The sequence below is a fragment of the Pelmatolapia mariae genome, linkage group LG1 (genome assembly GCF_036321145.2).
Source record: "Pelmatolapia mariae isolate MD_Pm_ZW linkage group LG1, Pm_UMD_F_2, whole genome shotgun sequence".
NCBI lineage: Eukaryota > Metazoa > Chordata > Actinopteri > Cichliformes > Cichlidae > Pelmatolapia > Pelmatolapia mariae.
Genome location: NC_086227.1, coordinates 38,729,600 through 38,743,076, shown reverse-complemented (window position 1 = coordinate 38,743,076; position 13,477 = coordinate 38,729,600).

The window sequence follows — 13,477 nt, the reverse complement described above, 5'->3', positions numbered from 1 at the left end:
TGCTAAGACTTTGCAGGACATTTCTTCAAAAGCCAGAAATCTTTGCAGACATCTCACCATGTGGCTGCTCCTCATAAATCATTGCATATGTTCATAAAAGTGGATCTGTAGAGTTGTGGTTCACACATTTGCTTAACAAGTGAGTGGTCCCTGGTTTGATCTCGGCAGGAGACACAAGTCCCTCGGGATTGGAATCATTTCATTCAGATCTACCTGCTGTGGTGACCCTTTGTGAAAAAAGTAACTTTAATTAAACTGTATACAAACATTTAACATGCAGATGTAAAGCGAGCATAGACTGCATGTAAAAGATGGACGTGTCTTCCACTTCTGCAAAATGACGCCAGTGCACAACTGTCCAAATCATGCATTCATGCATTCTTTCTAATCTCCAACAGGGGGCGACTCCTCTGGTTGCACAGAGTGACTGCATGAGAAAACAACCCTCAGCTCCTTCCCTCACTCACACTTTCCTGATAACTGTATATATATATATATATATGTATGCTAATATTTACGCTAAAGAGAAAAAAACTCATGCTGATGTTTGATTGAGGGTTTATGTGTCTGATCTGTTTGTTGTTGAACAGCTATGAGGTAGTTTTGGAGGCAGCTGCACACCTTTGTTCGGGAAGACTGTGGAGCTCAAGTCTGACGTTGTTTCTGCTGTTCTGTGGTGAGTCGATGAGGGCAGCTTAAGTAAGAGAAGCAGGTCTCATTATAAGGCGGGCTGACCAGCAGCACAGCCTGCAGCCTGCAGAAGTTTCATCATGAGTCTCTTTGACAGTTTCAACAACAGCTGCACGTCATCGCCTCCACAAAGAGGCCTGTTGGAATAGCCTGCAGTAGTTTTAGTCACTTTGAGTTAAAAATGGAGTAGGCACCATGTTTTAGGTGTCAGTGGACAAAAAAAAACCACAATAATTTCTCAGCATGCTGTTAAGGAAGTGGTCGGAGAAGGAAGTACACTTCTGCACCTCCTTGTGACTCTGTGTTCGTGCTTTAGAAAGTCTCACCTGTGACTGGAGACTTTGGTTAGTCACTGTTGTTTGAAGCAGGATAAAGAAGGTCTGCATAGAACGATGCGATGGCATGCACGTGTGTCTAGAACAGAGAGCAGCAGGAGCAGTATCTACTTTCAGTAGAGTTTTCTGTATTTCTGAGGGACACGTTTACATGATCCACCATCTGAAGACTTGATCTGAACCCGTGAACAGTTTGAACTCTGTGAAATGGAACAATATGAGTTGTTACACCAGAATGAAGGAAGGTCTCTTCGTCGTAAAGCACCAGATTTTTTTAAAATAATCATTCTTGTATTTGGATGATTGTTTGCTGCACTCGAATTTTCATTCTTTCATTTCTTTCCCTTCTTTGTGTGCTTTTAGCCTGTCAGTAGGGTCATGCAAAAACTGCATGGCCAAATTTAACGGAACCACCTTTTCAGATATTAACAGGTGCATGTGCAAGAAAGAATTTTGGACTGTTATATATTTTTCACTGGCTGGTCTTGGTGACGTCTGTGCTCTCTGCGCTGGCGTTCTTTGCTTTTTTGCTGCTCCGTGCTGTCTAAATTTCATTGCTCCTCCAAACAAAGAAAGTTTGGTGAAGTTACATACTGCTGTTTGTCACAGCTGCTGGTGTCCCCAGTTTATGCTCAAGGTTTCCTTCAGTATCTGCACCTGCAGCACTGGGTTTAGGCAACAATCAGATGGATCTGTCACTCCCATTTCTTGTAAAGGACTCCTTCACTTTTAACCTCACTGGTTAAACGTGTTTTCTTCAGGATGCAGGGTTAAAGATGTGAAAGGGGAATGTTTGAACCCAAATCACCTTTTTTGAACAAACAAAAAACATAGATTTCAAGGACATCTTGTGCATAACTTGCCAGAAGCATCTTAGGGTGCACTCACACTAGGTTCTGTGTCCTTATACTATTAGAAGTGAATTAGAAAGGGATGCCTATAAAGCACAGTTAGGTCAATAAGTTTATGCATACTTAATCATGATCAGCGATCGCAGTACAGCCTTACCACCTCGACTTCTGACCCGTGGTATGAAGCGACCATATGCAAACACAAACATGCTTGTAGATGGTACAGCACACCTGATACGAGTGCGCCCGACGCCCCGCAATAGAGGTTTGTTTGCTAAAAGCAACCTTCAGACTTTACATCAGAACCTTCCCTACAGAAACATTACGTAATGCGTGCGATTCATAATACAGAATGCATCTGGTCATCGTTTGATAGGTTGCAACATCACCAGCTGGTGTTGTGACAAAATTAGTCTGTGGTGGCAAAATAAGCAAACCACAGGGAGACTTTTCTGCAAGGTTGTAGTAACCTTCTAGAACAACATAAATACTGTGCAAACCCATCATTTTTATATAACTGGCTGGGAAAATGGGAAGAAGGTGCTGTGATTTATTGAAACATGTACATACATACATGGAGATACGGTATGGAAGGCAAAAATGACTCTCACAAGCTTAGAAGTTAAATTTTGACACGATCACCTTTGTTCTTCAGCAGCTTTCTATCATTTCTTTAAGTATCTTCAGGCTTTTTGAAGAACACCGAAACGTCCTCTTGGGCTGTTTCTGCCTTTTGTTCTCCGTCAGGATGATCCCACACTGCTTCAGCCATGTTGACGTCCGGCCTCTGGGGAAGTCAATCCATGACTGATGTGTGTTTCCATCCAGCTGTACTTTTACTGTACTGGCAGCGTGTTTGGGATCATTGTCCTGCTAAAAAATGAAGCTGCTCCAAATCAGATGCTTTCCAGATGCTCTTGCACGGTGGATCGAATCTGACTTTTCTGCATTCATAATTTCACCAATTTTGACAAGATCTCCAACATGAACCATGACACAGCCTCCGCAGTGTAAAGAGGGCAAAATAAAAAACTTATTCTTAAAAAACAAACTTTCACTTAGTCCTTATAAACACGACCTTCATAACTACGATATGTTACCAGTTATCTGCACTCAAACACTTTATTCAGACAGTTATGTTTAATGATCAGCGACAGCACATCATCAATAAGTATCGATGTCAGAAGAGGACTTCTGTGCTTATTAAAGCCATCAAAAGAGTGAAGCATATCTTAGCCTGGAGCTCACACTCACAAATGTGTTCCAGCAATCTTTATATGTTCATGTGCATGTAGGCGAATTTAGCAAATTACAGCTAGTTTCTGGTATATTTGCACTGCGTGTTTCTAAAAACCAGGTCATGTGTATTTAATATTGAATTTCTGACTCCTGCTGCACTGCCTGTGTGAGGAGCTTTATCAAAGTGAAATCAGAGTAAAAGGTATCGTGTTTCCTCTCTCCTCAACCTGAGGTGACCTGAAACGAAGAAGAGCTGACATCCTCTGCTGAAGCAAAGGATGTGACTTCTTCTTGCGCTGCTGCTGCTGTCATTTGTGTCCTCCGGTCTTGTCTGAGCAGTGTTACACCTCCTCAGCTCCAAATGTCATCATGGTGCGATAACGCCTGAAATATTAAAGAGACGAGTGCTCAGGCTGCTGCACAGAAACTCATGACTAAAGCATTAAGGGCTGCTTCTGATCTCCCTGTGCACGTCTGCTGCATGAGGCAACACGCTGCAACTCACTGTGCACGTATGTGTGGATCCAAAGAAGAAGATGAAGAGGAAAGGAAGAAGAGCATGGAGAAGAGGATAAAAAGTTACATAAAAGAAGGTAAATGAGTGAAGCAAAGGGGGAGATGGAGAAGAGACATGGGAGACAAACTGCAGAAGCAAAGGTGAGAGAAAGAGAGCATAGAGGAGGAAAGGAAATAAGGAAGAGAGGAGTGGAAAATACAAAGAGGTACAAAGTGGAAAGGAAGTAGGAAAGAAAAGGAAAGGAAAGGAAAGGAAAGGAAAGGAAAAGCAGGGAAGTTGGCAGGAGACATAGAAGGAAGAAGAGGACATGAAGAAAAAGATGTAAAAGGAAAAACAGTAAAAGAATAAACTGAAGAGGAAAAGGAAAGTAAGTGGTCGCTATAGGAAAGGAAAAAAAGAGATTTTATAGGAAAACGCGGGAGGAGGTAGAAAAGAACAAATGGCATATTGAAGGAAGGAAAAAGGTAGAAAAGGAAAGGATGTGACAGGAAGGAAGGAAAATAAAGAAAGAGGGCACAGTATTTTAGGTTAGGAGGTAGAGAAAGAAAGAAGGAGGTAGAGAATGAGAGAAGGAGTTGGAGAAGGTGAAGATGTAGAGAATGAAACGAGAGCATTTTAAGGAAAGGACATGACTGAAAAGAAGGAGGTAAAAAAAGAAGCAATAGTGTAGGATATGAAAGAAAGTGCTCGACAAGCAAACAGTATGTTAGGAAAGTAAAGAAAGGAGTGAAAAGAACTGATAAGTGAGGAAAAGGATTAAAGTGGGAAATAAAAAGAGACGTAGGAATGTGAAGGACACAAGAAGGAAAGAAAGGAAAGAAGGAGGTGGAAAAGAAACGGATAAAAAAGAAGTGTGTCCGATAAGAATGCTGGCTGTTGTGCTGTATTCTCACACCTCCCCTCGCTGCTGCTTATCACATCAAATTCTCTGCAAATCAGATTAAGGCACTTGGACTTTGTCCTGCTGGCTGTAGATACAGAGTGCAGAGCGGCCCGGGACCAGAACTATCACAAACCAGATCATAAATACGCCCGGCACAGAACCTAAACGTGCAGAATAAACCAAAGACATTCACAATAAAATCTCCAAGGATTCTGTGAGAAAGTAAAACAGGCGATTAACAAATGCCGACACACTCCCGCCCAGCCGATGAAAGTAACTGAATATTGTTTTGGGGCCGTGAGCAAGCGAGACGTGTTCTTCGCGTGAACAATGCGCCTGCTCTCGGTGACGTCTGGATCCTGGTTTCATTCGTCTTTGTATCAGTGTGAAAACCCACTCGGCTTCCTCCCAGCAGAGCAGATAGAGCTGCTCGCTGTTCATCATCAAACCCTCTGTGAGTAAATAACATCCAAAGCAAGCAAGCTGGAGCTGAGAGCTGAGAGCTGAGACCTGGACCGCTTCACGACGCTGGGAGGGTCAGGAGGCCTTTCTGGAGAAGTTTGGACGGCGAGAGGAAGCCAGTTTTAAAAAAGCCCAATCGAAAGGAGAAAGGAGAAAAGAGAAGGAGGAGATGAAGACAGAGCAGCAGATTTAGAAAGCATCAGAGAGAAAGAAGCCTGTTTGGCACTGTGTTTAACTTCACATCACATTTATTCTAATCCCAGAAACAAAAGACAGACGTGTGCTATCAGAGCACAGGACGTTTGGCCCAAATAAGAGATGAACGTCGGGGCTGTGAAGGCCTCATTTACTAAAATTCAAGTAGTGATCAAAAACCATAAAGTATGAATAGATGTCAGTTTCACATTTGAGCAGCTTACCTTACAGAAAACACACAACAGCAGGTTCACCACCTTTACAACTCAAGCAAAAGCAAAAGAGGACATGTGCTCGTATGTGTGGTGACATTGTGCAATCTGTCATGCTTTGCCTGTTTTTTGTGTTTGCCTTTACACAGAAAAAGATAATTAAATTATGTATTGATACAGAAAATAGCAGAAATGAGCATGTTTAACTGACAGGAATGCAGAAAAGAAATTATCTGAAGCTTCCTTTGGATTAATAGGGGGGTGGTGATGGCTTTAATAACGTCTGAATGAGAACAATCACACGTATGGAGTATATTAAAACTTTTTAGCTTTTACTAATTGCTGTGCAGTTTATTTAAATACATCATGCTGTATTTACACAGAACAGACAAACGGCTGCAGGTGAAGCATGGAGCTGACTTACAAAAAACTAAAATCATTTAAAAACAGATAAAATATAACGATAAGAATAACAATCTGACTTAACTCGTGACAGCTGAATACACAGAAAGCCTTTCTCCACATTTTCCTTCTGGGTGCTGTAACCTGCTCTCTGAGTGCTGCAGCGTTGCTTAAAAGTTTAAACTTATTCTTAATATTTCTTGGAAGCGACCGCAGCTTTTGTTTTATGAGAAATAAAGGGCGGGACTTTGATGAAACTGCAGACATTCTGAGCATTTTAAAGTTTCTTTGTGGACCTTCGGAGCCTCCCGACCTGCTGCTGTCCTTGCTCTTAGTAATAAAAAGTGATGTGTGGTTGTAATAAAGGGAGGTGGAGTTACTGCTCAGCTGGGACAGATACAGCCAAATCTGATCTCAGAACAGCAGGTCAGCATGACCTCAGAGTCAAAGGACCACCCGAAGCTCATATAGACCTTGGATATAATGTCATTAAATCTCAACCACAGTGATGAAAAAAAAATTAGCTGTTTTCTCTTCTAATGTCCAGCCGAACATTCAGGATTACTGTCTGTATCACTTCCTTTTTCACCCCATCTGCAATAATGACTGAAACTCTAGCTCCTGTTTATATAGATCTTAATATATATATATATATACATATATATATATACATATATACATATAGCAGATCCCAGGAACAACATCGAGATCTCTGTCCAGAAGAGCGCAGTCCTAAGAACAGCAAACAGCCAACTTTATTTTTTTTACTACTATTATAGATGTTTTAAGGCTGTAAAACCCCTCACTACACACTTTATACACTTTTCTCAGACAGGCATGAACATTTTCACACTTTTCTCTCTTGTTTAAACTCTCTCAAAGATCAAACCTTCGTAGACAAATAAGTCCAGCATTATAAAATGAAACCAAAGGAACCCGCGGTCGCCTCTGACGGTGCAAAACGTTTTGTTTACATTGTCAGACATACAGTCCAGCACTTCAGAGTCACAAAGCTAGCGATTGAAGATTTATGCAAATTTGATAAGCTGAATGCATTCTGTACTGGACAGGAGACACGACACAAGATTGAGTGACTATGGTCTACAGCCAATCAGGATGCAGAACACAATGCGCTGTAAAAAAACCAAACAAACAAAAAGAAAAACGACATTCCACCAAAAATAAATCCGTGAAACAGCGAGGCTGCGAAAGGTGAACAGCATTATAGCGAGGGACCGCTGTATATATATATTTCAACGAATGATCAACTAACGATCTTGGAACTTGGTCGAATTAATTTATCATGTTGCTTTGAGAAGATGATTTGTGATTATATGAGGTGCTGCTGGTTCCATGTTAGTTTGGTTCTTGTGCCGTTCCTCCTGTGTGAGACAAACACCTTTAAACATGAGCTGGAGCTTCATATTCTGCTGAATTTAGGGACCCACAGAAACCCTGAACCCCTTAAAACTCGTCACTCTCAGAGGGATGGATGTAATCAGGCGTCTCACACCCTTTGGTCCGGATCACAGCTACGTGTTGACCTCTGTTTGACCAGCATGTCACTGCTGTTTGTAACTCTTAATTCAGCTTTATTGTGAAAGCAGGTCAATGTAAAGCTGGTAGATTACTCACACCGCTCCTTTTCGCTCGCATTAACCAGCAAGCATGAGGTCCAATCAGCTTCCACTGATCCCAAACCAGTTGACCTTTGTGTGACCTGTTTAAGGTAGGGTTTTTCTTAGAAAGCAATAACCGCAGTGGTCATATGCAAAGACTGGAGCTGTGAAAATGCCACCAAAAACAAACACGCCACTGTAGGTCTCCCTGCAGCCTATGCAATCACATGGTCATTTCCCTCACTTTACTGCAGATTAAGATGGAGCAGGGGATAATCACAGCTTTCTGCTGGAAAGGCTTCATATAGGAGAACGTACACAGCTCAGAGGGGAGAAATTCTTTAGACGAATGGGCCTGAACATTGACTATCATGCCTAACATCCCTGACCATGTGCTCCTGAGCCAAGGCAGTGTCAGGCACCCCCTTCATAGCTCCCTTAAAAGTGTGTGTTTCTGAAACACACAGCACAGCATACAGTTACTGTTCATACTTGTCGCACTCCTTCCACACAATCCTCTTATTTCAACCTGCAGGTTTAAACTTTTTATCATCAGCTGTTATTTTAAATTACACATCACTGGTGAAGGTGGGCAAATGTTAAATATGGCTTTAAAACTGAAATAGTTGCTGCTATAAAATAGCTGTAGTTTTCTTCATTGCATGCAATCACCCATTCCCATAAGTCTGATTTAGACGAGGCAACTATATTTTAATTGAGGAACAAAACCCCATTAAAATCTTACAAGCTGAGAGATATAATCTCTCCAACGAGTCCAGATTCTGCCCGAGGGCCTGTAGGATATGCCCGGATCACCTCACCTAGGCGGCGTCCAGGACCCATCATACTCAGAAGCCCAAACCAGCTCGAATGGCTCCTTTCCATGTGGGGGAGCAGCGGTTCTACTCCCTCTTGAGTGATCGAGCTCCTCATCTTATCTCTAAGGGAGTATCCAGTCACTCTTTGAAGGAAACTAATTTCCGCTTGTATCCAAGAACTAATTATCTCGGTCACTACCCAGAGCTCAGGACTATAGGTGAGGGTGGGAATGCAGACTGACAAAGCACAAAGCAAAGACCAGATACGGAGGCTACTTCAGAGGCTAACGCTAGATATTCTATCCATAAAAACTATGAACACAGGGCAGCCCTGGTGGAGTCCAACAACTAAAATGAGTTATTGCCGACAATACGAAACAAGTTCTCGCTATGGTTGTACAGGGACTGATTGGTCCTTAACAGACACCCCATACTCCCGAAGCGCCTTCCACAGAGTACCCCAAGGGTAACCTGAATGCCTCCTCCACAAAACACATGTAGATAGTTGGGCAAACTGCTACGCGACTCTCAAACATCCTCGAGAGGATGAAGAGCTTTTCCAGTGGTTTCACTTTTCAAACTGTCAAACTGTCAACTTTCAAACCATTAAAATGGAAAAAACCTCAGCAAATACACCTTCAACCTGGCTGCGGAGGCAGTGGCTCAGTGAAAAAAATACAGATTTTGAAAGTCATTATACAAACATATGACTAGTTGATGTGATCTTACTTTTGTTGTATGGTGCCGTTTAGCACGAGGATAACAGCCTCATAAAGAGGAAATCAAGATGGAAAAGGAGAAGTAGAAAAAGTAAACTAAGGGTAGAGAAGGAAAGGACGAAAGAGGTAAATATATATGAAAGAAGGCGCCGAAGGTATCCAGTTGTTAAGTGATGACGTATGAACCGTGCTTCGGGGTCCAAACTACTCTGCGTTTATTAAGGCTGTTATGTTTTTAAAAAAATATGTTTTAATGTTTAGTATCTTGTTCTGTTTAATCTGAACAAGTCCCTAAATAAAGTTAGTGATTGCTGTCGGCCTCTCTCGGTTTTTATTACCGCTGTTCATCGGCAGCACTTTACGCTGTAACTACAGCCCAGCAGCAGTATATTAATGACTAACCTGGTATTGTGGATGAATTATCTCAGTTGTTCTCCTGACTGAAGTTTGGTCCGTTTACAGCATCTTTTTCTGCCATGCGATTGCACGTTGATTTTTATCAAGTGGAGAAAAGTTAGAAATAGCAACCAATAGCTAGCTGTGTAGCTAGCCACCACATCATTATATACCAGCTAGCCCAACTTCAGTAACCCTACAAACATCACTGCTGTTTAGTTTTCTGTCTTCATTTATGTTGGAAGTGATAGCAGAGCTGTACGTTTGAATTTTTCGCAGATCTCTCAGTCAGAACATGCTATATCATGTTTAGATGGAAACTAGTGAGCTCACTCTCTGCTAATTTCTAACTCCGTTAAACTTCATAAATCCTGTTTTCATTGATGCCTGGATCTTAAACGTAATAGTTAGACCTGGTAAAGCAGCCACACTGATCATTTTATTAAAGATGAAAGAATTAAGACAGTTTGTAATTCTCAGTGATGCCGCAGTGTTCGTTTGACTTTGGGACCTAAAGCGTAGTTTGGACCTGGAAACGGCTAATGACGTCAGACTTAAAGACCAGATAGAGGAAACCAATAAGGAAAGAAGAAAAAAGTAGAAAATGAAAGGTAGATGCAAAGAGGGAAAGAAGAAGGGAGATGGAACAGATGAAAAAATGAGGAAAGGATGATACAGAGAAGAAAAGGAGGGGGTAAAGAAGGAAAGAATGAGAGAGAGAAAGGAAAGTAGGAGGTAGAAAAGGTTGAGGAACGATGTTCTCTTTTAAAAATCCAGCCTCAGTACTTCTTCCATATCTTGATAGTGTTTGTACTTGATGTCCACTTCCTAAAAGATATTGAAGCTAATATATTTCTCAGTCAGAGAAAACTGTTATCACCGCTGTGTGCAGGAAAATAAATGTTGCACAGAGTTCGTTTGAAGCTGAATTTGACCCTATAAAAACTGTGGAAACATCAGAGAGTGATTAGAGGAAACACTAGCCCACATGTTACAGTGAGCTGTGACTCTGTTTGTTAATGTCTCCGGCAAACTTTATTGAACTGTGCGATCGATGGTGGAGGACAAAGTGACCTGTCAATGGAGCCGTTTTATCTTCTCAGATAAGTTTTACTCACAGAGACATCGAGGGGGCCGAGGGCCTCCCACATTGTTCCTAAAACAGTGAACTTTACTTTTCACCAGGTGGTCTGAGGCTACACTGTGACATCACATGGTGCAGCCAATCATAGGTCAGCCAGGTAAGACGTAAATGGATTCAAATTTACATTTCAGATTTTGAACATCAACTGATAACAAGAACAGAAGCAACAAGAGTGACAGATTTTAATGAGGTTCTTATCAATAGTTACTTTTATCTACTGAAGATTACAGCTGGCGTGACGCCAGTGCTGCTGAGGAGCTCATTGATTTTAGCCATCTGGAAAAACTCTATATTAGTTTAAATGTAAGTCAGTATGCCAGTTCAGTTTTATTTATACGGCGCCAAATCACAACAACAGTTGCCTCAAGGTGCTTTATATTGTAAGGTAGACCCTACAATAATACATACAGAGAACAACCCAGCAATCATATGATTGGTCGTCCTTTCTGATAGGAAACACATGATCACTTCTCAAATGTACACTCTGTTTGCAAAAACAATAACTTTACATCACAGAATATGGGTCAGTACATGGACGGCTCATTAAAATATAACATTTAAAACCAAAGTCTCTAAAAAACAAATAGAGTAGTAGTAGACCGTGTGGTGTGTCAGGCAAAATAGTTCATCAAAATGTGTCTGGTGCACTGAGTTAGTCTTTCACCTTCAACTCATCACATATGGATGCTTGTGAAGAAAATTAAAAACAACTAAAATCACATTAAACTGTAAACAAAAGGTTAATATCTGATAGGATCAATCAAATGAAGTGCAAACACAAAACTCCAAAAAGGAGAAGTATAAAAGAAACAAAAACCCCACTGCCCATCCAACCAGTTAATGAAAACATGGTCTGTCATGGACCTGGACCAGTTTTTGTGTTTGTGGTTTATGTTCTGGTTCTGTAGGTGTGTTTGCTGCGTCTCCTCATTCCTGCCCGTGGCCATCTAACTGTACACACTGCGATAGTTACACCCTTTGCACACGCTCTACAGTGAAATAACAAATGATTACGTTTCACAGAGTTAAATGTCAATCATATATATTTCACCTCTGTAATATGCTTGATATTTATTATTGAGCGATTGTATAATTTAGTGCTATTTCTTATATTTGTAAATGTTGTAATATATTGTATTATTTAATTCGTTTAGTCTGTTTCTGTTACTGTCTTGGAGCAACTGTAACCCACATAATTTATTAAAGTAATCTGACTGAACTCCAAGTGTCAAGCCCACGTGTCTTAGTCATGTTCTCAGCGTTTGTACTTCCTGTTTTATTTTGATAGTCTCCTGTTTCGTGTGTATTATGTTCAGCTTTGCTTCCCCTGTCTCGTCAGTCACATTACTGTCAGCTGTGTTCCCACCTGTGGCCCGTTTCCTCTGTCACGCTCTCCCTCGTTGTAGGTGGTGGTTCTGTCTGACAGCGGTGCTTCTGTGAGTTCCCTGATGTTTACGACTGTTAAGTTGGGTTTCTCTTGCCTTTTGTTTTTTGTTTTCCAGCATTGAAGCTGTGATTTTTAGTTTAGTTCTGTGTTGCTGAGTCCTGCAGTTTTGCAGCTGCAGCTGTGACCGAGGATTAAGGTCGTGTGCCACGCTACAGATGGCGAACAACTTCTTGTGCCTAACGTAGAGAGGGTGACGTCTGACAGAGTGACAGGATTTGATGCTTTGTGATAAGAAACAGAGCTTTTTAAAAAGTTTCAAGCAAAAGAAAAAACCCCACTGAAAGTACAAACTACATTATAGAGTGCAGTGAGGCAGCTGTTGTTTAGTGCTTTGTAAGTACGAGTGAACTGAATCCAAGTAACTAAAGTCACAAACCATATACTGACTGGCCACTTTATTAGGTACCCTCCGAGCATCATTTTGGACTTCCTTTTACCTTAAATATATTTTTCATGTTACAAAGATCAGAGATCATGATGGCATCACACAGCTGCTCCACATCAGTGATGTGAACTTCCCGCTCCACCACATCCCAAAGGTGCTCTATTGCAGCGGTCTCCAACCTTTTTTTCAATTCAATTCAATTCAATTTTATTTATATAGCGCCAAATCACAACAAAAGTCGCCTCAAGGCGCTTTATATTGTACAGTAGATAGCACAATATTAAATACAGAGAAAAACCCAACAATCATATCATATGACCCCCTATGAGCAAGCACTTTGGCGACAGTGGGAAGGAAAAACTCCCTTTTAACAGGAAGAAACCTCCGGCAGAACCAGGCTCAGGGAGGGGCGGAGCCATCTGCTGCGACCGGTTGGGGTGAGAGAAGGAAAACAGGATAAAGACATGCTGTGGAAGAGAGACAGAGATTAATAACAGATATGATTCGATGCAGAGAGGTCTGTTAACACATAGTGAGTGAGAAGGTGACTGGAAAGGAAAAACTCGATGCATCATGGGAATCCCCCAGCAGCCTACGTCTATTGCAGCATAACTAAGGGAGGATTCAGGGTCACCTGGTCCAGCCCTAACTATATGCTTTAGCAAAAAGGAAAGTTTTAAGCCTAATCTTAAAAGTAGAGATAGTGTCTGTCTCCTGAATCCAAACTGGAAGCTGGTTCCACAGAAGAGGGGCCTGAAAACTGAAGGCTCTCCCTCCCATTCTACTTTTAAATACCCTAGGGACAACAAGTAAGCCTGCAGAGCGAGAGCGAAGTGCTCTAATAGGGTGATATGGTACTACAAGGTCATTAAGATAAGATGGGGCCTGATTATTTAAGACCTTGTAAGTGAGGAGCAGGATTTTGAATTCAATTCTGGATTTAACAGGAAGCCAATGAAGGGAAGCCAATACAGGAGAAATCTGCTCTCTGTTTCTAGTCCCTGTCAGGACTCTTGCTGCAGCATTTTGGATTAGCTGAAGACTTTTCAGCGAGTTTTTAGGACATCCTGATAATAATGAGTTACAGTAGTCCAGCCTGGAAGTAATAAATGCATGAACTAGTTTTTCAGCATCACTCTGAGACAGGATATTTCTAACTTTAG